At 43.4% G+C, this 14,246-nt stretch overlaps 1 protein-coding gene across 9 annotated transcripts in view; it reads right to left on the reverse strand.

The window, feature by feature from the left end:
- The window catches only part of mef2cb (myocyte enhancer factor 2cb), a 59,814-nt gene extending 52,689 nt beyond the window's left edge, over nt 1-7,125 (reverse strand). For all 9 annotated transcript variants that reach the window (XM_086111472.1, XM_086111466.1, XM_086111469.1 and 6 more), the window contains exon 1: nt 6,831-7,125. The gene's annotated coding sequence lies outside the window, so the exon portion shown is untranslated. The remainder of the gene's footprint in view (nt 1-6,830) is intronic.
- Between the last annotated feature and the right edge of the window lie 7,121 nt (nt 7,126-14,246).

Below are 14,246 nucleotides of genomic sequence, written 5' to 3' on the forward strand. Positions count from 1 at the left end.
CATTTGCGTTAACTTCCCACATATCCCTTCTCACTCTCTCTGGCGCACTCGCTACCCTCTCTTTGCCTTCTTATTCTTCTCCCTGTGGATTTTGCACTGCTCTTCCTTGTTTTTCGACCACCTCTCAGAAGTGGGTCATCGACGGGCAGCATTTTGAAGAACATGGGAAAAAAGAAGAAGGGGGGGGGGTGTTCTTTCAAAGAGAACAATCTGAGATTTCTTTAACAAGTAGCCCGCTTATCAAATTAAGCTGTCAAAAGCATATTAATAACAGGCCGCTCAATTCCCCTCACACACAGAGGGGATGTGAGGGGGTGCATTGGAAATAAAGAATGATCTCTCTCTGGCTGTGAAAGAAATAAAAAAAAACACCAAGGGCACTAATGATTTTCACAGATTCCCGCCTTTGAGTCTGTATATTTCTCTTTCTCAGGCCAACTCTTAATATGATTATTGACCATCAACTTTGGGGGGGGGGGGGGGGGCCAGCGGCGCGGTGCCACTCATTTAAAGGGCAACTAACACGTTCCACATGCAATATTCGAAAAATAATAATAATAATAACACAAAGATGTAGAAGAGTCCCATTTCCTCCTCAAACTCTTTTTTTTTAAATTTAGCTGTTTGTCACTGCGAATGTGAGGCGATGAAAGAAAGTCAACACTCTTGACAGTGCTCACATGACATATGCCCGAGATTCAGAAACAAAATTAACACCTCGGCGTGCAGATGGCAGTGAGGAGAGAAAAGCACCCTGTGACCTCGCATGCCGAGTCCAAGTCCGTGCTTCTTCAAATAGTGCTCTCCACTCAAATAAGTGTTTCAAATAAAAATAAAAAAAATGATGCGAATGTTGAAATCCCCTGAAAAAAAATTACAAACAAAGAAAATAAACTGGTAGAAACTGTAACCACCCCTGGTCATTCAGCCAATGGAAAAAAATGGACATGAAAGAAGCTGTGTGTGTTGCTAACCAAAACAGCAGCAGGTAATATTACTGAACTTCATTTTTTCCTTTATAATTCTGTTGGTTTCGCTTGATGTACATTTTTTGCTGTATATTATTTTGATCAAGCATCATTATTTATCATGTGGAAATAATAGATGTAAAAGTATTGATCATTTTTCTCAAAAAGGTCAAGGAATAAATATAGCAGCCCCCCCACCCCGGCCCATAAAGGCTTAGCACCCCTGCAGTTCAATTCTAAAGACACCCCACCACTCCATGACGTTTTACTTTTGAATTGCCGCAACATCTTTGTCGACTCTGTCCCTAATTTTATGACACAGACAATTTTTTTTCTTCCTCCTCAGTCACTGATTTTCTCACACCCTCATCCTGTTTGCACGGCTCCCAAGGGCGTCGTTGGGAGCTTGCTGGCAGCGGATGGATGCAGCGAGGAGGCCCTGGGAGCGAAGCCGGAGCAACGGCAGGTATCTCCCACACTTCCTCGGCTATTTTTAAATGCTGTCAGGCTAGCGAAGGGCCAAAAATAAGTCAAGAGGCCATTTTTATCCCGGCACGATCGAGGCCACGCCCCCTTGGCTTACTCTCATGAACATGCACGGTGCCAAAAAGTTAACTAGCAAAGTGGAAAAAAAACCTGACTAAACAATGGATGTGTCACTCTATTGAGCATGCACGCGTGCGCGCATGTGCGCACACACACACACACACACACAGACACACGCACGCACGCAGACAAAAGTCAATATCAAGGCTGAGCTATTTCTGTAGAAGGCACTATTTAGGAAGTGTAGGCCGGGTGCCAGTAGTCTCCACTATCGTCTGAGCGCTATACAAGCCTCACCTCTCTCCCTCGCTCTCTCTCTATTTCTCTCTCAGCCACTCCTCACCCTTTTTCCACCCGACCTTCTCGCCCATTGTCAGCTCTCGCTCTCTCTCCGAGCCTACTTCTACAAGGCTATTTGTTTTTCCACCGGGTGGAAGCGCAGCGCAGGCCAGGTGAAAGCATCTCAGAGATTCTAAAGGGTGAGTGAGAGAGAGAGAGGCCCCCACTCCGGCCAGCGAGGCTTGAAGTGAAGCGCGGGGCTGGAGTTTCAAACAAAGTGCCCCCCTCATTCATTATACATGCTCCTCCACTGAAAATCTCCTTCCGCAACACCATCTCTCCTCCTTTCTCTCCATCTTCTTGCTCCTCTCCATTGTCGCCCACCCCTTCCCTCCTCCGGACGAAGCATCCATAAAGTATGAATAAAATTAATGACATCATAAGCTGCACTTTGGAAAAAGGGGCATGCATCATAGTGCTACTGTACATGGGCCAGACCAAAAGGAAAGGGGAGATAAGGCCGGGGTGCCGGAGGACTGTGCTGTGAAGTTTCACTTTCGAGGGCCACGTTAGTACCCTGCGCGGACGAGTCTTTCACAAGTGTGGGAACGGCCCAGATGACGCTGGAAAGGAACACTGGTGTGGACTTTGGCAGGTCGAAGCCTCTTGTGCGAGACGGAGAGTGCCGAGTGTTGATTCTCAGAAATGCTTAAACTCATACGAGTCGAAACCTTCGAATGTGACGTGAATTAGCGTGACGATATTGTCCATCGCAGCGGGAGGAGATTTACCGATGACTTTGTGAGACAGTGGCGGCAGAACGGCTAAAAACTGGAGTCATTTTTCCCCTAGTGGATTCATGTGTCAACACGAGATCGTCTAAAAATGCTCGATCGCGGGAACGGAGGTGGCGGCGGCGGCGCAGAGGAGACGCTTCAGATGGATGCGTGCTCGTGCACAGAGCCACCTCTGTGCGTCTCGCCGGACTAGACGCTACCGAATGACTCCGCTGTGTCGCAGGCGGGACAAAGATAAATTACAGTCAACGGGAAGAACATTTTTGAAACGGTCTCTTTATCTCTTTTCCCACATTTATTCATTTGTTTGATCGCGGGTGTCGTCCAAATGTGGACTACATTAAAGAGTACAGATGTTGAAAGTTGGGGGGGGGTGCCTATTGCTCGCTGCATCTACGGACGGACTCGAGTTCTATACGACACAAGCACATCATATCTAAACAGATAAACACACCTGTGGTGGTCCAAGATAACACGTGGCCATTCTCACAAGATTTAAATTGAATGTCTCAAATAAAAATGAGCTCATTTTGGAAAAAAAACCAAAAAACCTTTCAATCGGAACAAGCGAGCCCGTACAACTTCAATATTTAGAGCAAAATGTACAAACTTTATCTAAATGTTTCCTTTGTCTTATCATGCGCACGCAATCCAACGACTCCCTCCTCCTCTCCCTATCCAAATATTTCAAGGAGCCGGCCTCAAGCACGGCGAGAGGTGTTTCGGGTGTCTCTTTAGGTGGGCTAATGCTGACGATACCATTGTGTGGTCAGCGCGCGGCTGCCTGCGGACCACCCAGCAGGCTGCCACCGCCATCGTGACCGACAGGCCGGGCAGGAAACAGGAAACAGGAAGGAGGAGGCAGGACGTCCTGTTCACTGCGACATCACTATGGCGTCATTTGAAAAAAAAAATGGGAGGCGTGATTAACTAAGGAATATGATTTGATTTTTTTTTCCCCTCCATTTTTCTTTTCGGCCCTCAAAATCAAGTACTTCTTTGTCAGACAAGAACAGAGATGACAGCGCATTTTCATTTGGAATAGACACCAGGAAGAACCTCGTACGACTCGGGCAAAAAACAAAAACAAAGGCATAAACATTCCTATGTGCGAACACAGACAATAAACGCGCAGACACACACACACACACACACACACACACACACACACACACACACACACACACACACACACACACAAGCAGCAAACACAAAGCAGTCAAAAACAAAAACAACTTTAGAGAGAAAATATTCTAAAGTGTGTTTTACAATACAATTAAACATCAAAGGCTGATCTATTCCGCTGTGATCTTTAACACCCTAGTGAACAAGCGCACCCCCCGCCCCCCACCATCTCCCACAAACACACACTCAGACACACACACAAGAAGGCTGCTGAGCATCAGTGCTAATTACTAGAGAGAGAGAGAGAGAGAGACACACACACACACACACACAAGACTTGGCAACATTATGCAAAAATAAGGACATTTTCAAATATTTGCATTCACCATAAACCCCGCGCGGGTGCTGTTTATTTGGATTCGCTGCATTGTATCAAGTTTTATAAGGAGGTGCAGCCAGTTTGAAGATGGAGAAAAAGATGAAAAAGTGAGGTCACGTCTAATTTCTCTAATTTCATTAGTGCAATAATAATTTCATTACGGGCATAAAAGGCTGGCTGGCCTTGTGTAACAAACTCCATAACAAGCCCTTGAGTCAGGAAGAAACTTTTCATCTGCTTCACAACAGCCAGCTGCAAATTTGTGTTTGCGTCGGTCAAAATGATCTTAAGAACGACCTTTGTTGTTTCATATTTAGCTCCTGTTTTTATTGCCGCGCTACCTGGTCCTTGTGATTTGATTTACTTGACTCCCCTATCACCTTCTCCTTTCAGCCAAAGGGGAATGAAGTCCAATTACGGCACTTTGAGATCTCCCGCCACATCTTGCCAAACCTGCAGTGTGCAAATGAGCGCTCTGATGATGGTTAACTGAGCAAACGCTGCAAAACCTCTTCCAAAATATTTGAAACACCGTCGGAGAAGAGCGGCACGGGGGTACTTTAAAGCACACCAAAGGGGGCTGTTGAATTATTTGCTTATACATGAGCGCCTCTGATGTTCCTATGAAGCTAAATGTTATCGTAGATCTGGTTTTCCATGAGGGGCAGATCGTGAAATGTGCATTTCTTTTTTCCCTCTTTGGGTTTACATGTCCGTGTGATACACTTGCCATATTTTCTTCTGCTACATTTAAAAGAAAAAGACACAATTTAGGTAAAATGATGCATGGGGTGGGGGGAGGGGGGGGATTGCCACTGTTATAAAGTATGTTAAATGCATTGCATCTGCTGATGAAACCTACATGCAAACACACGCACACACACGCGTACACACACACACACAGAGTTCTTCCTTGAAGTAAAGCCTCGCTGAGCCCCCAGTGTACAGCAAAGTGCCCTGACAATCGGCTCAATGCCCCGGCCAATCACAGGGCCACGTGACCCTCTAATCCCTCTATGAGAGGGGCAAGTGTGTGTTGTCATTGTTGGTTTTGTGAATCAGCGCCCAAAATCCCACATGATTTGTCCACAGGGAGAAGAGAAGAAACAAAAAGTCGGCAGGACAGTGTTAGGGTGAGTGAGCGTTAAGGGGACAGGCCATGCTTTTTGTCTATATGAGTGTGTGTGTGTGTGTGTGTGCGTGTGTGTGTGCGTGTGCGTGCTTGCACGGGTTCCCTGAGATTACAGTGCTTGGTTGACAGAGTCCTCAGTGTGTAATCGTGGGTCCACATGCGAGCACTCACCTTCCTCTGAGCGGATTAAGCCAACGCTAAATCCCAAGAGAGCAACAGGCCAGACAGGACAACTTCATTGACCGTGGCCACAGGAGGGGGGCAAAGGGACTAATATTTGGCTTACACTAAAACCATTTTCACTGGAAAAGTTAAAAAAATAAAATAAAAATAAAATAACTTTCACAGGCTCTAAAGTGGGAATTTCTCCATTGCGAGACTAATATTGGTTTTCTCATCTTATCTTAACTTAAACGTATCCTGTAGAATTTGAATCAACTATATTTTAAGCACTCGAAACACAACTTTCAGGCTGGCATGCTGTTGAAGACTTGGAAAAATAATTTAATTCATACTTTAAATTGAATTGCTGCGGATTACAAAAATGCGCTGTGACTCCAGCTTTCAAGAACCACATTAATGCCATTTAAAACGAAGGGTCATTGGAACAAAGAGTGTATTCGCTGTTTTCAATTCATCATGTGTATGTGTGCGCGTATAACAACCGTGAGTGTGAACGCCACAAGTAAGTTTTATATTTAAACAGACTGCTTTGGGATTTTTTTTTTTCATTTTAAAATGAGTGCTGTAATTTCGGGGGGAAAAAAAAGTTTCATAAATACAGTTTAATTTCCAATGTACCAACGACTCAAAGTTGACAGGTTAATTATGGTAACCTTATTACGACTCAGGCTGCAACAGGTTTAAGTGAACATATGAAATTGCACTTCAAATAAATGACACCAAAAGCGTATTTACACTGCGTATTTAAAAAAAGAAAAAGAAAAAAAAAGAGGTTTCACACAGCCTGAAAGGGCCAATAGTGCCGATCATCAATTTTGGTACACTTGACCTGTGCTCTATTATTTATTCATACAATATCTTATTGTTAATTTTTAATCAAGACTAAGTAAAAATATAATGTTTTTTTTGTTGTTGTTAAAACAGTGCACCCGTGTGTTTAAACCTGTCCAACCGTTAACCCAAGAAGCTTGCCTGCCGTGTGGTTGTCCATATTTATTTATTAGATGCACTTCCAATTTTAAAAAGGTGATTCAGCTTCCTTTCAACGCTTCAGAGGACACTTCTTGAGTGTCCGTTTATTTCCACAGAAAGTCCAGCTAACTTTGAAATGTCATACTAATATGCGTCAAGTACAAGCCCCTTTTTTTTTCAAAGTCACATAAAGTGCGTTGAGTTATCTGTAATCGTTGAGGTGTGCGCCTGCATGTGGACACGATGAGCCTAACGCTCCAAACAGACCAGAAACAACGATTTTATCAGCCGATTGTCACCGCAACTTTAACTTTGTTGAAAGGTGCGCGCCTCACGAGACTGGATAATGTAACAAAACAAACAAAAAAACAAATGACAGGAAAAAAAAAGAAGAAAAAACAACCGCCCAACTATCAAAAGCGACGTACGCGCGCTCGGCTTCGACTTACTTTTAAAGCAGCCAGAAAACGCATCCGTCTGGGCGTCAATGTGGAAGAAAGGTTGCGAACAGCGAGGAGCAGGTCCGCCGGTGGGTCGGGCTCCGGGTCCGGGCGGGACGGGACAGCACAGCACAGCACTGACAGGACGCGAGACAGCCGCTCGGTTTTAGAGGACGGACTCGGGGGCCGATCGAGCGCGCACTTAAAATCCAGGAGCGCAATTTAGCAGAGGACGCCGCTGGGAGGGAAAAAAAGTCATCTACAGTACACGCTGAGAGTCTCGACAATGTCAAGGAGAACTACGAGCGCCTTCTCTCTCTCTCTCTCTCTCTCTCTCTCTCTCTCTCTCTCTCTCTCTCTCTCTGTCTCTCTAATCGCTCAGGGAGCGTGTGCGACGGCAGGGGCGCGCAGCAGTGTCCGTCTCGTACAGACCCGGTGTGGATCGGTGCCGGTGGGTGGTGAAGGTGGTGCTGGTGTACAGTGGAACGTCTGCTTTGGTCTGAGAGAGAGAACTGGGGGGCAGGTGGGGGGGGGGGGGGGGTGTTTGACTTGGTGGTCTTGTTTCTTTCTTCTCCTTCCCCATTAGTCGTGACAGAGTCTTTCCATGAAGACGCTCTTTTATTTCCTCTTAGCGCGTGGCTTCTTCTTCTTCTTCTTCTTCTTTTTTGTTTGAGTACTAAAAAAAAAAAGGGGGGGGGGGCGGGATCATATTTGCCCGGAACAGGACTTTTATGAAGGAGGCACCTCGGATCTAATGGTTTGTTATAGCGCGAGCGCACCCCCCCCCCCCCCCACTGATCCCCAACCCCAAGTGGACCTTTGTTGCCCCGACTTTTAGTGAGCCAAGGCACATCTTTTAAAACTCAAGAAAACAAATGTGACAAAAAGTGGATTCCCAAAAGTAATTCGAATCTGACTTCATTTGAGGAGCAACTTTCCGTTTTTGTGGATCTATCTATCCATCTATGTTTCACTTCAACAAGCTGGCTGATCTCGTATTGCATTGTATGGCAAAGCATGGAAGACGGGAATTTATAAACGTAAAAAGAAAGCATTTCTCTGTTTCGCCATCACTTCTTTTTTTTTGTATTTGACGATAAACTCAAGTCTTGAAATGTTTTTCGAATCAATGTCTTCAATTGAGGAGCAACTTCCTGATTTTGTGGAGCATTTTCTTTTTGCGGATTAACCCCAGTTACCTCAGGAAAGGGTATTAAACACTCACAATATGACAATTTCATGAATGAACAATTATTTTTTGTTTCTTAAATTCACATTGTGTAGAGCTTTATTTTCTTGCCTAAAAGCAAAGCTATATTCATTTAAAAAATACCACAATGTTGTAATGTAATTTTGAGAATATTACTGTAGTTGCACAGACCTCAACAGTCAAATTCAAATCGCAGGACTCTATTGCAAAACAAATATACATCATGAATATTATAAATATTGTATACTAGTGTACTTTTAACCTCACATGCCACTCCTCCTGGGTGACATAGGACGTAGCGTAGAGCAGTTCATTTCCAGCACTCAGCTCAGTTTTTCCAAGTACGATTTTCTCCCCAAAGTCCAACAGCTTATAAATTTGCCTGCCCTTTTGCTTTGCAAAGTTGGATCTACTCCACTTTAACGTGGTTCCAGCCAGACATCTGTGAAAAGTGTACTCGAGTGCACCGTATTAAACGCACAAGCCGTGTCAACCTTAGGTTAGCTTAGCAATTAGCCTGGCTTGCACTTTGTTTGCCGAAGCTCTCTAGATTTACAATCTAGTGTGTACCATTTTGACCCTGAGAGTCCAATTAGGCGTGCTGTAGTATCGTAAACGGTGCTTTTATAGAAATGCCATCTGCAGATTTTGTCAAATGTGAATCTCCGAACACAGTCCCCTCCCCCTCCCTGGTGGTCCCCCGTCAAAAAAGTTCCACCTCCCGCATGGCGCCACTCATTGTGGAAGAAGGCACTATCTCCAGATGATAAGACCTGACACAGACAGTAAGCATGGGGAATTAGCAAACCCTTATCCTTCCAACCGCATGATTTCAAAACATCCACTCCACTGCTGTGACGATAACAATTAAAGCAGCAAGTTTGCCACTTCAGATAAGCGCCAGACAGGCATCACCATGGCTTTATGTACAAAGATGAATCCCAGATAGGCCTTGTAATAATCCCGCTCTATTATTTGAATATTATATAGCTGCCAAAGGGAAGATTTTGAATGGTTCGAGCGTGTTCCGTTCAATGCTTGTTTGGTTTGTCATCAAACCGTGTGTATAATAAACTTTAGGAAAATAAAACATTTACTTTAAAGTAACACATTCAAAATCACATCGATGCGGCAGTGCTTTGCAATGTAAGAGTTGAGCATCTTCCGTTGCCATAACCACCTATTTTACTGATTGACGCTGTTTTACAGACTTACACGTGCAGTGCTTACTGCACTGGCTTGAAAGTAAATTACAGGCCACAACTGCAGGAACGCCTGAAGGGGGGGGGGGGAGCCAATTTTGCTTACTGCTACTTAACATATTTGGTCACTATGGTCTGGGGAGCGGCTGCACAGTGCTGTCGTGGTTAGCAAATTTGCCTCACAGTTCGAAGGACCTCGGTTTGAATCTCAAACCTTCGCACAGCCCATTATTCTGGTGAATATAGCAAATGGAAAATGCATGATGATAGGTATGGGTGTGCAAAAAGTCAAAGAAAAAAAATGGGGAGATATTAATAAATGAAGTTTGAAAAATTTCTAAGTGGCTTTGTGTACCCTCCAACCCTTCTGTATAAGTCCCTCGGCGCAAAATGTTGAGATACCCTTGCACTATGATCCTAATAGCACACCCAAACTACATCCAGTTAAAAAAAAACAAAAAAAACCCACACACTTCCCTTATGAGCCTCACTTGAGTAAATCGACACCAAGTAATGTCCTTGTCTTTCTTTCCTTTCAAGTTCACCTGTGAAGCAGAAGCTTTGTGTGGCTTTCACCCAATCTAGTCAGGAGGGCTGCACGGGGCATTTCGGCCTATCAAATCAGTTGATAAATAAATCAAGCTGTCTAATCTGCTTGACGGGTGGCCATTGCGTTTTTGTAATGCAACCTTGCTGGTGTCTGATGACTCGGGATGCCACCTTCACATCACCTGACCTTTTAATCTTTAATAGCATTTCCTCTGCCCTGCCCAGACCTACGATAACACGAGTCAACAGCAAATTTGAATCAAAGATGTCTTTATAGAGGTCCCCAAATGTATTTTTGACACTGATTCCAACAATGTATTTACTTTTCTTCCCCCAGCACATCAGGTTTTTGAGATATTTTCATTTTTTGCTTTTAGGTTCGATTTTGATTTTATCATGTATTGTAATTTATAGTTAACAAAAACCAAACCCTTAATTAATCATTATTACTAAATATATGACTATATTATTGTTGTCATAGTTGTATCATGATGAAACTCTGATATGCTAAAGAAAAAAAAAACAACAAGAGCAGATTCTGAATGAGGCCCCTCCCCCAAAAACTTTCATCTCTGATTTGAAGAAAACAAAGAAAAACAAAAACGAAAAATGTGTTGACCAGTATAATCGATACACGTTGTCTCGGGAGGGTCATGAACACAACAGCATCAAAACAAAGACAGACACACGCCAGAGTGCTTCGCTGCAGCTATACGGTCACTTTTTTGATGCGAGTTCTTGCAACATACCACGTTCAATGTTCCTTCAAGTAGCATCTCGTAGCTTTCTTAGTCATTCATCTGAGAGCTCCTCTCAATGTTCAAAAAAAGGTTGGGATCTGCTTTGGTTGGCACCTGCAACGAGAGGCAAAGGAGCCGAGCGTGAGGAGGAGGAGGAAGGGGGAGGAGGAAGAGGAGGGAGTGAGAACCTGTCACTAACATGGTAATTGTTTTCATAGAAGTGTGCAGGAGCAACACCATTGACATAGATGTGAGGGTGGGTTTGTTAGCGTGCAACACGCGTTCAAATTTGGTGGGTGCGTTTGTCAGAACACGTGAAATCTCACAAAAGACTATATTATACTGTACATCCTACATTTCACTTCCATTTCTCTGGACAAGAGTACTGTGCAAAAGTCTCAGGCCACAAGTACAAAATAATGCAGTGTGATGTCACAAAATCGTCGACGAGAGACCTATGGTGGAAAACTGTAAATTAAATCTTGAGCGAAGTAAAAATAAACAGCTGAGATAATGTGGTTGCACAAGTACGCACACCCTTTTAGAGCATGGGATAAGACAGTGAACCAATCAAATTGAAATTTATGTGAATGGGAATCAGCACACATCTGCCGCCATTTAAAGTTCCTCTTATGGCCTTATCAAACTACCCGCACTCTTTTGTCATTCACGACAGTCACGCTGTCAGACGGCCAGATAAAATTCGCTCAGTGTCTCTGACCAGACCTTGCACAATCATTGTATGCTTCCGTCAAGATTAAGTTCATCGCCGCAGGTCTGTTGAGGGAGGCGGAACAAGCAGCTGTAGTCATGTGGACGACGGAGGCATGATGTAAATGTGCGTTGTTTCTATGTTCTGAAAAGACTAAAATGAAAAAAACAAAAAAGAAAGAACGGTCCCGTTTCTGGATGTTGAGGAGATGGCCATATGGATTGTCTCTTCTCCGAAAAGAACTTACTTGAGACAACACATTTGTTGAATGACACCACGTTTGCTAATCAGGTGCTAGCTTTGCAGTTAGCAAACGTAGCATGAATTGAAAAGCCAAAGAACCGATCGCAGGAAGACGTAGGACATGTCACACTATATGACAAGACAAACAAAAATTCTGACGTGCCAGCCTTTCGTCGCCGTGGTCGTGAAGCACCACAGATGCCTCACGACCAATCGTTGAGTATGTCACGCGACATGGGCTAGAACGCATCAAGATAAATCAAAACCGTCTGCGAGACACTACGTTTGTGTGCCACAAATCGGGCTACGTTTGTCTGATGTTGGCATTTTTCGCCCCAAATAAAGTTCAGATGATCTGGTCGGCTTTTCCTGATATTTAGGCTTTTTTTGCAGAAGCAGACAGGTTAAAGGTTACAGAATCAGTTTTCATTGACAGGACGGTGAGACCTATTTTTACACTTGTTTGACAAGAATCTTAGAAATTAAAGCCACATTTCGTGACACGTTCAGTTAAATAATGCCGTTTTTCAGTTTTAACAAACTTGCGAGCTCCGTCTTACATTTGTATGACCTTCAAGTTCAAAAATTGCCCGCTCAAATGTTTAAGCTATGTAGATGGCAACAGTTGGACTGCAGGTCATTTCCATTTCCATCACCTTCTAAACTTTTACGATACATCTGTATATTTAAATGCTGAAAAACAATCAAGGTGGCATTATTCATGTCAGACTGTGCAAAGAGCGAGACCTGTAGCATATTTGACTGCAGGGTGCTTTGTCGAGTCTAAACATTGTGTAACGAAAACATTAAAGACTATGACCACACGCGGCACATATTATGACTGAGATATACACACTGCACAGTTGCGTGCGAACAAATCAACTCGACTGTAGATTGAATAAACATACTTTGTGCCATTCCTGTCATCCTGAGCCAAAGTCATTTATCCTAAATGGAATGTAATTACAGTATAAGTTTGCCTTCTGAAACCTTTCCTGTCCAACTCAATACATATCTGAGCCCTTGATCACATACTGTATAAATGTGATCCCTAAGCTCATTATTTAAGGCGTGAGCAAGTGCATCTGACTGTCTCGTCAAAGTCAAATTAACAGTTTAGCAAAACAATTATGTTGATTCAAACACGCGAGCCTGTGTTGACACACGTAAGGCGTTTAGGTAAGTGCAATTTTTGCGAGGTTTGGTATTTGCCGTGAAGAAAAAGGGGGAGGTATGCGGAGGGGGTGCGGGGATAATTCGAGTGGACGAAACGCACACGTGTGGTTTGCAGATAGCGATCTGGCTCGGATTGGTAGTTAAGCCTCTCCTGGCAGCCACTTCACAGCGTGCGTCACACACACAGACACACGCGCACGCAGACACACGGAAGAGCTCGCCGGGGAAAAATGTGTGTTTCTGTAAAAAGAGGTGGAAAGAAAGGAATGTCTCCCCCTCAACAAAAGATATAAACACAAACACATTTCCAGGGCGGCGGAGGAACAGCACAGGCCCGCTGCAATCTGTTGTGGCTCTGGCTCACGTGAAAACACAAGCTGCCACTCACAGCAGAAGACGTCAAGCAGGCGCTGCTCTGGAGAATTAGCCGGCTATCGCTAAACACTCACTAGTTGTTATGTGTCACATGTATCTGAAAGATGCTTATCAAGTATTTACAACTTTCCATCATTCTTGTCTGTGCTCGCTCCCAGCTGACTTTGGGGACGAGTTTGACGCCGCCTGACGTGATGACCCAACTCTTCGAGAAATACATTGCATTGCAAGATCATCAAACTCAACTGAGTTGATTCAGAAGTGGGAGCAGAAGACCGCATTTAGTGCCAAATGGCTATTTTCAACATTGCACTCATACTGATAGTAGTATCAAGTTGCAATGTCGATACGATACATCACTACAGGTCTCTTACCTGGTGGGCAGTTTCAAATGTCCAAACTGTGATTTGTGTTGCCTTTAGAGCTTCTCATTTATTTTCCTGACATTAAATAAATAAATAAATAAACGAGAGAGCCACTGCTGGTTGTGGCAAGTTGTGTTCAGGTGCACTTCTTTTGAATTGCTTTCTGTACATGCACCCATCCATTTTCAACACAGCTTACCCCATACGCTCTACCAACTGAATTATAATTTTTTTTGGTTTACATTACATTAGACTTGGATCTGGCAGTCAGTACTAAAACTATAGCTAAAACCTTTTTGACAATCTCATATATGAGTATAAATGAGTCATTTTCCAAAGTGACATTTTATATTTACCTGATTAGATTTCTTTAAAAAATTCTCTTCACAGTTAAGAATAACTAAATCAAAATAATAATAAAAAAAAAACTAAATAAAGATGCATGAAATGCTTACTGGACAATTCAATAGGGTCAGGTTCGTAATTAGCAGAACCCAATAAAACCAGAGGTGTCAAAAATAGATTCTAGAAATGCACAGTTTTGAATGACATGGTGCGTGTGTGCGGTGGTCGGCGGCTTCGGTGACTCCTACTTTCCAGTAGTACCAGTCAAAACATTTTCATTACTGGATTTTGAATCTGAGGACCTTTCTGGCTCAAAGATTTCTTCTTGACTTTCCTCAGAATACTCCATTTTATTGACAAAATTTTGACAACAACGATCTGGCATATTTCTCAACTCAACTCACTGCTGGGTGCAAGGCAAGGCCCAGTTATCGACTTATAAATATATAGCAATCTCGTACTGGACCTGTTTTTTTTTTTTTTTTTTTTGGTAGATCATCCTTCATCA

This window comes from Hippocampus guttulatus, chromosome 5 (assembly GCF_054856545.1).
Source record: "Hippocampus guttulatus isolate MCC_2025c chromosome 5, RoL_Hgut_1.0, whole genome shotgun sequence".
Classification (NCBI taxonomy): Eukaryota; Metazoa; Chordata; class Actinopteri; order Syngnathiformes; family Syngnathidae; genus Hippocampus; species Hippocampus guttulatus.